The sequence below is a fragment of the Cupressus sempervirens genome, chromosome 7 (assembly GCF_028749045.1).
Source record: "Cupressus sempervirens isolate cs-2001-9-10 chromosome 7, ASM2874904v1, whole genome shotgun sequence".
Taxonomy (NCBI): Eukaryota; Viridiplantae; Streptophyta; class Pinopsida; order Cupressales; family Cupressaceae; genus Cupressus; species Cupressus sempervirens.
This window is the reverse complement of record NC_143124.1, coordinates 415,554,671-415,564,988: the sequence shown is the minus strand read 5'-3', so window position 1 is coordinate 415,564,988 and position 10,318 is coordinate 415,554,671. Positions and strand designations below refer to the sequence as shown.

Sequence of the window (10,318 nt, the reverse complement as noted above, 5' to 3'; positions counted from 1 at the left end):
GGATATTTGGATGATGTGGAAGTCACATCATGCTCATGTAGAAATGAATCTATGGATGATGATTGACCCCATATGTTGTGGTATTTATGGAAGGAGAGAAATAAGAGGATTTTTGGGGACTCTTCTTGTCTCCCTCCCTCCTAGTCGAAGGAATTAAGAAAATTATTACTAAAAACTACCAATGTATTATCCATTATGATATTGATTCTTAGGCTAGCAAATGTGCTAGCTTTTGGGTTCCGAAAAAGCCACTATCAAAACCAAAGGAAATGTGTCCTCTATTGGGCTAGATAAAATTAAATTTCAATGATGTGGCTAAAGAGTATTCTAGGTAAGGTGGGATGTGGGGCTATATGAAGAGATGCAAAAGGTGATTTAATGAAATTTGTTGTTTGCCTTGGATGAAAAAAAGTCATTTGGCAGAGACTATGGACCTCCTTCAAGACCCTAAATTAATGGAAAAGTGACACTTCAGAAGGCTATGGATAGACAAAGATTTACGTGAAATATCATAAACTATTTTTTGTAATAAGACCTTGGCCTCCATGGCCATAAAAAATGTTACTATTGAAGCATAATTAATAAGTTTGAGAAAGTGTTTATTTCTCATCTGTATAGAAAAGCTAATGTAGTAGTTGATGTGCTTCCCAATGTAGTTGTCCAATTTAATACTATCATAATTTGGAATAATGGAGTAGGTGGAAATGAAAAATTAAAATTCCTTTTTGATTTTGACAAGAACTGTAGAAATGTATCATTTTATTAAATCTTTTTGTAGGAGAGGAACAAATGAAAAATATGCATGCAAGAGGAACCATCAAACTCTAAAAGTACACACAAGAAATTGAGACAAAGTAAGCAAAATAGAAAACTTCCTCAATTTGACAATTATGCCCTTTGTTGCTTCTCCAAAAGAGTGGATGTAGCTCCCATATTGATAGAGTGAAAGCAAGATGAAAAATGATAATATGATGATGAGAAAATTTGAAAGTAGAAGGTTAACCAAAAATGCAAGGAATGATCAGAATTTGTAGAATTTGCAAGAGAAATCACAAATTAGCAATCTTAGTGCGCAAAAAGAAAAATATCATGAAATATGAAAGTTTACAAATTGAATGAGAAAATTTTTCATAAAGTATGACAAAAGATTAGGCAATTATAAATTCAAGAGTTTTAAAAAAATGAAATGTAATAAACTATGACAAATCTGACTAGAGGAAAAAGAAGAAAATTGTCATGAACTATGACAACTATGAAAAAGGATAAAAGAAAATATCATGATCTATGACAAATTATCATAAAAGAGAAAAAGAAATTTGTCATAAACTATGACAATTTATGACAGAAGAAAAAGGGAAAGTGGATGTTAAAAAAGAGGAAGTGGTGGTTAGAAAAGAGGAAGTGAAGCAGAAATAGTGGAAATGTGTAAGAGTTTAAGATTTTTTTATTTAAGAACTCTTAAATTAGTTCAAAATGAAAACTAGAATTTAGGAAATAGAAATTTTCCCAAATTCATGGAAATAGAACAATTAATTAATAAATACTAATTAATTGGGAACAATTACTACAAGAGGATGGATTAATAAGATAAGATGGATTAAATAATTAAGACATGGGAATAAAGCATGGGTTATTTATTCCTATAAGGAAGATTAATAAAAATTATTGGCCAAATGATAAAATAAATACAAGATAACTCTATTGAAGGAATATGATGAAAATATAGATAAATACAATCATGTTGGAAAGGATCAAGGGCATGATTAAATTCATGAAATAAATGATACTAGATTAATGACAGAAATTGATGACTTGTTAAGGACACATGAGAAGAGTTGATGGTGTTGATAAGGCATTGAAGGATGTGACAATGCCTTAAGGATCAATGATGAAAACATGAGGACTTGCCAAGGACACATGACATGTATTAATGAATGTTGATAAGGCACTAAAGGATGTAACAATGCTTAAATGATCAATGATAATAAGATGACATTGAAATTGTTTTGAATTACTTATGAGATTATCTGCATTTTGATTGAATTATGATCAAGTTGGCCAAAGGATCAAAGTTAGTGAAATGAGAAAATGGGACAAGTTAAGATGCAAATGTGATGAAAGTGTAGGCACGAACCATTTTTTTGCATCTACACTTTACAATTACAAAGGGGACTTGTATTTGAAATTAAAAGATAAGAACTACTATAATCTAGAGCACGATAATTCCAAGAAGTTGAAAGGTTGTCACACTTTAAGGGTATTATTTTATTGGTTTTTCTCTTTGTTGTAAAATTTCTTTTAGGAGACAAATTTTAAAGTAAAGTTGAAGCTTATTTCCACTACAATAGTCACTACAGGCAGTTACATGAAAACAAGAGAATCAAGTAATTGCAAGAAATAGAAAAATGAGAAGGATGTCTAGGAAAAACTAGAGAGTGGAGGACTCCTCCCATACATGCAAAGGATGAAAGATTCTAAACCATAGATTCTAATGTATTTGAACCATGGTTGGGATAATAGGCCAATTACGCTGGTGGGGAGAACTCTGCAATTGATTATTAAGATGATTCCTAAGATAATCGATCTAAAGTTTAAAGGTACACACTTCTTATTTGAAAAAAAGATTTTTGAATTAGCACTTCAAGTTTTTCCTAAGAAAGATGATGATATAATCATTAATGATGATGCGAGGAGTTTTGTGGTTGATTCTTTGAAGCTTCTTTGGAAAAAGTGTGTGTGGTTGTTATTGAGTACACTATGCTTGATGGGTGCTATGGTAGAGGTCATTTAGATCACTTTGTTATGTGAAATGACTTTAGACACTAAAGGCCAGTGTTTTTTCTATTCTACCTATAATGTTAATTAATGTAGACTATTAAGACTCAATGAGAGAAGCCCAACAAAGTTATTGCGCATGAAGGGCTAATGGTGCACAAAAGGAAAAATGTCATAGTCTCTTTATCTCCTAATACCTCAAAAAATAAGAACAATCCTTCTAGCGCTCGGAGTAGTAAAAATAAGGGCAAAAAGATCATGGAAGAGATGGAAGAGGGCTCCCACGGGTCAAAATATAAAAGGATGTCTATAATGAATAACAAGGAAATGGAAATGGATTCAGAGGGGGAAAGCATGGAAGATTTGATGAAGGAGAACTCTGTATACCCAAAAGTGAATAGAATGGACTCAAAGGAGGAAGGGGAGGTTGTAGTATCATATGGACCTATAAAAAGATTATTTAAACCTATTTATTCTGCTTGTACTTCCTCATCTCATTGCTTTATGCAGGAAAGAGGAAATTTATGTTGTTGGGAAGAATGAAGAAAATATTGAAATGAATATTTAAGAGAATGTTGTGGGGGACAAAAAAGAGGTCAATATTGTTTTAGATTATGTTGTTCCATTGGAGCACGAAACAATGATTTCCTCGAAGAATTGAGTTGATAAGGATGGGGAAAATAATAAATAGGATGAGGAGGGTGAGGTTGTAGGCCATAAGGAGGAAGAGAATATTGAGAGGTGAATCCCACTTCTTAAGAGAGTTGATCTTGAAGAAGTCATTATTAAAATTCTTGAGTATGATTTGACAAATATGAAGGTTGACATATCATTCAATGTTCTTTAGATGACAATGCCAATATCAATGTACTCATTCTATATGAAAAAATGGACCTTCAAGTCTATCAAGTCCCTTCACTTGAATTATACAATAATAAATGCCAAGATGGAAGAACTCCAAGGTGATGTGATGGAAGGGAATAAGAAGGAAATAGAGGGGAATTTTTAAAAATTAACATAGAGTTTGAGGAGTTGAAGCCCATAATGGACAAAATACAAAACTCCTATAGAGGAGTCATTAATAGTTCCTAGAAAAATGTAGCATCAGTATATTGCTTCAATAGGCTGGTCAAAAATGTACACCAAGAGGTTGGTGCTATGTTGGTTCTATATTTGGAAGCTTCATATGTTGTAGAGAATGTTGTCGGCCCTAGGAACCGCACAATATCCAACATGAAGAAAAACTAGGAGATGGATCCTTCTCTGGACCTGACGGAGATTAAGAATGTAGCTTGAAAGATGTAGGAGCTAGTTGTAAATGCCATGGAGATGGCTTGATTTATGAAGTCCTAGTAGTGTTGGCCTCTTTGATCTTTCTAATTTTTTCATTTCTATTTTATGTACCTTTTTGGTTGGTTAGGGTGTTGTGGTTGCTTCTTGTTGTTTGTTAGCTTTTGGATGTTGGTTTGGTGGTTCTATTTAGGTTTGGAGTTTTCTGGGACATAAGTGCTATATCTTTTGTCAGAACTATTTGGGGTTTTAGGTCTTCTTAAAATCAATTTTAGCCCTTAATAAAAAACATTATCAAATATTATGCCATATCAATATGTTGTTTGCCAAGTGTCCAAAAATGCACAAAAGAAAGTCAGATCTAAATCATGTTTTATTGGTGTATTTATTTGTTGCTTGGTAAAGATGTAAGGAATACTTTTTATATTATATCGAATTATTATCAACAATGAAAACATTAAAGTTAGAAGTGTTAATGTAGTATTTTTAGAAATATTAGACATTAGACACTCCTTGATAAATCTATCAAAGAGGAGGGCATGGACTTAAACGGGGAGGAGCCTGAGGAAAAGAATAATGAGGAATGAGGAAAGAAAATGGGCAACCCTAATTTGTTTTTTCGGTTTTTATGTTTTGGACCCTACTAAACTTGGTGCCCTACGAGGCTTTTTTATGTATGTTTATGATCAGGTACTGCACTAATAGAAACAATATGTCTCCTTGTTGCTGGTATGTTTTTCCGTTTTATATGCTTATTAGGAATAGGGCTGATGGTAAGGACTATGTTGTTTTGGACCTTGTCTTTATTTATTTGTTAAAGTATAAAATTGGTATCGGTTAGATAAGTGGGAGGTAACCTCCAGCTGAACTTTCAACTTTTTTTATTTTGAGTTAACCCCTTTCTTTTGACTGCTATCCAATACTTCACACAGAAATTCTATTACAATTATTATAATGAGCTCAACTATTAAACTACGAAATATAGACTGTGAGAGCCGCTACAGAACGATCTAAAAGTCATAAAAGGAAACTGTATCGTTTACGTCGAATTCATGAGAATATTCTTACTCCATTCCATAAAAATCTCTTCGTAGAAATAACTTCTGACACGAAAATATCGATTCGATGTAAGTGGGTTTTCCCGATGATTCCCGCTGGCCCTTTGGTACGGTCATGACGTTTGAAATATGAAATATCGTAAGTCAAAAAACATGTTTGAAATCACCACACGAATTACATATCACGATGTCACTTGTACACTTCCAGCGTGTTGGGCTTGACCACCATCCTCAGTTTTCAAAGGTGTTCGCTATTATTTCTATATTCACATCTACTCGTACGAGCTTGGTGTGCATTGTATGTTGCTAAACTTAGGTTTTGCCAAATGCCTAATCATCAGTTCAGTGTGTTTTCAACGAAGAAACAGCCCAAAGAAAATATGCCCAAAGGTAAAATGTTTTTATCTTAGCTACAACGTCGTTCAAGTGCTTGACTAAAATGTGTGCAACAACTATTGGAGGTCCGAACCGTGTTTATTTTAGATTAGTTTTGAAACTTCCAGCATGCATGCATGACTATAAAACTAGATCCAGACTTCAAAATTATTCAAAGGTAGTGACCGAAATCTAAGTATCGTTCAATTGTAATTCTTTCTGATCATCGACAGTTGTTTATATTCTATATCTGCCTGCTGACTGACCCGTCAATTGTGGGATGCGAAATGAGTATTTTGTTTCCTCTTGCTTCTGTTTCATTTGTTGCCATATTTTTCCTTATTTCATCCTCTCTCTGTGTAATGCCATTTTCTCTGCCTTCTTCAAAAAGATACAGAGAAACAACGTGGATCAATAATATCCATTCTTTAGAGTCGTGGACAGCTCGATCAGTCACAGTCAGACCAGTTCTTCTCTCCAACAATATTTCTTATGGCGGTGAGAGCTTGCGGTTTGGATGCGGATTCTTCTGCTACTCTATTCCTTGTCACACGGGCTACTCTTTCGCAGTTTTCTTTGTTATCTACGATGCCAATTATAGCGATCCAGATGACCTCCAAATGGTGTGGAGTGCAAATAGAGAGCGTTTAGTGCAAGACAATGCAACTCTCGAACTCACCTCCACTGGGAATCTTGTGTTGAAGGACTCAGATGGCACTCTGGTCTGGTCCACAAGGACTTCCACCCAAGAATTCCAAGGAATGGTAATGGAAGAAACAGGGAATCTGATTCTCTTGAACACCTCCAATGAAACCATGTGGCAATCTTTCGACTATCCCACTGATGTGTTGCTACAAGGCCAGAAATTGAAGGTGGGGCAGAAGCTTACTGCTATCACATCCCCTACCAACACAAGCCAGGGGATTTTCTATGCAACATTGCTTGTCAACGGTTTTGCCCTGTATACAGCCCCTGCGCCCCCTCAAATGTATTTTAGGTATTCTTGTCCACCTAAAATACTCAACCCAGCATATGTGCAGTTCGACAATGATTCAATCAGTAGCTACCCTGAAGGCTTTCCATCCAATCGTAATGTGTGCAGTATTCAAATACCCCTAAATTCGCTGTACTTAAAGATTACCTCAAATGGGCATCTGCAGTTCTATTCATTTGAACACAAAACTGGAGTGTCTGATCACGACTATTTGTCAACATTTAGTGCTGGGCTGGGAACATGTGACTACCCAATAAAATGTGGGATCTACGGTGTCTGCACAGATGGTCAGTGCAGCTGTCCGAAACAGGCCAATGCTTTCGTTCCTATTGATTCATCAAAACCCGATCAGGGCTGCCGTCGACGCAGTCCTCTCGTTTGCTCTGATCAACCCACACTGAGCGGCGCAAAAAGTTATGAGCTTTTGGAGCTCGACCACGCTTCCTATTTTAGTTACCGTTGGGGAGATCCCTTCGTTAAAAGTTTGGTGTCAAGGGAGGAATGCAAAAATCTTTGCCTAAATAATTGCTCTTGTAAAGCTGCTTTTTTCAAGTATAATATCTCCGCCAGTAATTCTAGTGGGCATTGTTATCTAGAGTCCAATGTCTACTCTCTTAAAATGAACGGTCCTAGTGATGCATTCTACAATTCCATTGCATATATTAAAGTTCAGAGAGATTTTAAGCATTCTAAGCGCTTCGCTATAGGTATTGCTGTTTCTGTTGGTACTGGAGTGGTTGTATTGTTGTTCATATTGTGGGTCAAGATAACGAGATCTAGAAAAACCAAGCAAAAGCAGAAAAGAGATGAGATTGACGACGAATATGGTTCTCTGAACTTGCAGAAAAGATTACCACAGCGGTTCTCATTTCAGGAGTTGCGAGATGCTACAAATGATTTCTCTGTAAGGCTCGGTGGCGGGGGGTTCGGTTCAGTTTATGAGGGGGTTCTTTCAGATGGCACAAAGATTGCAGTGAAGCGGCTTGACAGAGCAGGACAAGGAGCAAAGGAATTTAAGGCAGAAGTGGAAATTTTAGGCAACCTTCATCATGCTAATTTGGTAAGATTGAAAGGCTTCTGTGCTGAGAAGTCTTACCGAATCCTGGTCTATGAGTTTCTACCAAATAGATCTCTGGACAAATGGATATTTCACAATGACGCCCATCAAAATGTCCTCGACTTGAAGACCAGGTCCAAAATAGTTCTTAATATAGCGAAGGCATTGACGTACTTACATGAACAGTGCCAAGGACGAGTTGTACATTTGGACATCAAACCCCAAAACATTCTTCTGGATGAGAGTTTTAACGCCAAGGTTTCGGATTTTGGGTTGGCAAAGTTGATCGAGGGAGAGCAAAGTGAAGTGATGACCATGACCAGAGGAACGCCAGGATATATGGCACCCGAGGTATTAGATAATAATGTCTCTGTGAAGGCGGATGTATTCAGCTTTGGTATTATGTTGGTAGAAATTGTGAGTGGAAAGAGGATACGAGAGCTTTCAGATGGCCCTTTGATTTTAGTTTTAAGGAGGAAGAATGACGAAGGAAGATTGTCAGACATGATAGACCCGCGACTTGAAAATGAAGGGATTGACGCAACGGAGAAGGCAGTGGAAATGTTGATTGGGGATGATTTGTATACACGAAGATTTCGCGAGAAGACCATCGATGTCTATTGTTGTGAAGGCATTGGAAGGGATGGCGGAGGCTTCCTCTTCCTCAGTTTCTCCTTTAAATCATCCATTGCAATTCACGACCAGATCTGATCGTTTGGAGTATTCGCACACCTCTCTGTCTTCCGTGTTGTCTGCAAGGTGATCCTTTGTTCATTAAATTTTAATTTTCAGCCTCAAAGGTGGAGTCAATGACTTAGTAAAACCTTAACATGTATCTTCCAAAACAGGCATTCATAGATGCAGGGGAGGTGAAAAACATTCTTGTCACTCTCTAATGATGTTTTCTGTCGTCATAGAACTTTCTCAACCATAATTTGTTTAACTATTAAAGTTTGTGATTGGAGTCAAAAGTTTAGTGCACCGTTTATCCAAGACGCGGCTATCCTCCTACAAAACAGTATAGTTGATTAATTTTTGAAAGATTGAAAATATCATGATTTTTTTTGAAAATTTCAACATTCAATCTTTATGATCTGCATAGTTTGTAGTGGAAAACAACAAATAAATTGGAAAAAAAATCACTATGTTTTTATGAATCTGGAAAAAAAAATAGTTTGGCTTTGTTTTGTCTTTGGTACATTTTTGTGGGAGATTAGCCTGTCCCTTCTTGTAATTGTAACTAAAGAAATTGTTAAATATATTTTTCTTTGTTTGTTAATTTATATATCATTCAATCTTATAAATTATAAATTATTTATTATATAGCATTAATCTTTTTTTTGGAGTTCAACATTTAGTATCTTGGTTAAATAGCTCATAGCTCCAAGTCAAAAGTGTTTCACGTGGAGCCAAAAGTCATTTCATGCCAACATCACCAATCATGTTAAGTGAAAAAATATTAGCCTTATTTTCTTTCAATCAATATATTTATCTTTTATTTTATCAAATTTATTTAGATAAATATGATTACATATTTTCTTTATATTTTACATTAAGATAGCTTATTGAAGTTGTTATTAAAATTGTTACATGCTTTTAAACAATGGTTAGCATTTCATTTCTATAATGTCTCATTAATATTGCTTTGTGTACATATACATCTTTGAAATTGGGTGAATGCACAAAATTGGGTTGCAATTCCGCAGAAGTCAAATCCGCAAAATGAGACTTCTTTGAAACGGGTACCCAATTTTTAAAAACAAGCACCCATTTTTTAAAAATCAGGGACCCATTTTTTATTTTCAAAAAATAGGTACCCGTTTCTCAGAAAATAAAAAAATTTGAATTTTTTAGAAACTAGTACCCGTTTTTTAAAAGTAAAAATGGGTGCCCATTTTTTTTAAAGTAAAAAATGGGTAACTGTTTCTAAAAAATTCATTTTTTTAGTTTTGGGGGGATTTCACATGCTGCTTTTAGTTTTTCAAAATAGATGCTTGTTTTTTGAATTTCAAACAATGAGTGCCCATTTCTTACAACATGAGGTAGGATTTTCTTTTCCTAACTTGGATTTTGGTTTGGGACATGCTTGGTGAGACCAAGCCTATTTCTTGGCCTCTCAACATTTAGTAAAGGCATTGAATTGACACATTCATGTTTTGCCATAATTTTTAGAGGATAATTTTTTTTACGAAACAAAAACCCATTAGAGTTCTCATTGTCCTGATTTCAAAAATATAAATTTTATAGTATTATTATTTTAGTTATTATTTTTGTATTATTTTTTAATCAAAGGTGGTACCTAAATGTAAAATAGTGACATTCACTAAAACTTTAATAACCTTTTTATTTTATGATTTTACTTAAATTATTTTTATGTCATCAATCTACATTCGATTCTTTTGAGGTTAAAAAAAAAATTTTAAAAAGTGAAATTTTGTTCAAATTATGGTGTCTAAACCCAAGAGGTTTTAAAATTTACCTTTATAGACAATTAAAAATTAATAAAAAATAATTCATTAAAAAAATAAAGAAAAACATTCTCATCAATCTTTGGTGTGTCAGGTAATTCTTTTTAAAAGGATTCACAAAACTTCATTTAGTTGTGTCAAATTATGGTGTTCATAAACAAGTGTGGTATGGTCCTAAAACAAACATTTTGAAAAAATGGTTCTTAAATATGCATACCAAAAAATAAATCTATCGTATGGGTATACAAATAAATTACATATTAAAAAAGATCCCAAGCACTATAATTTTTATTTTTGAATT

General features: G+C 34.5%; 1 pseudogene; it reads left to right on the top strand.

Moving 5' to 3' along the window:
• Positions 1-2,080: 2,080 nt before the first annotated feature.
• On the top strand, positions 2,081-8,312 carry LOC149547301 (G-type lectin S-receptor-like serine/threonine-protein kinase SD2-5; annotated as a pseudogene).
• Positions 8,313-10,318: the final 2,006 nt, after the last annotated feature.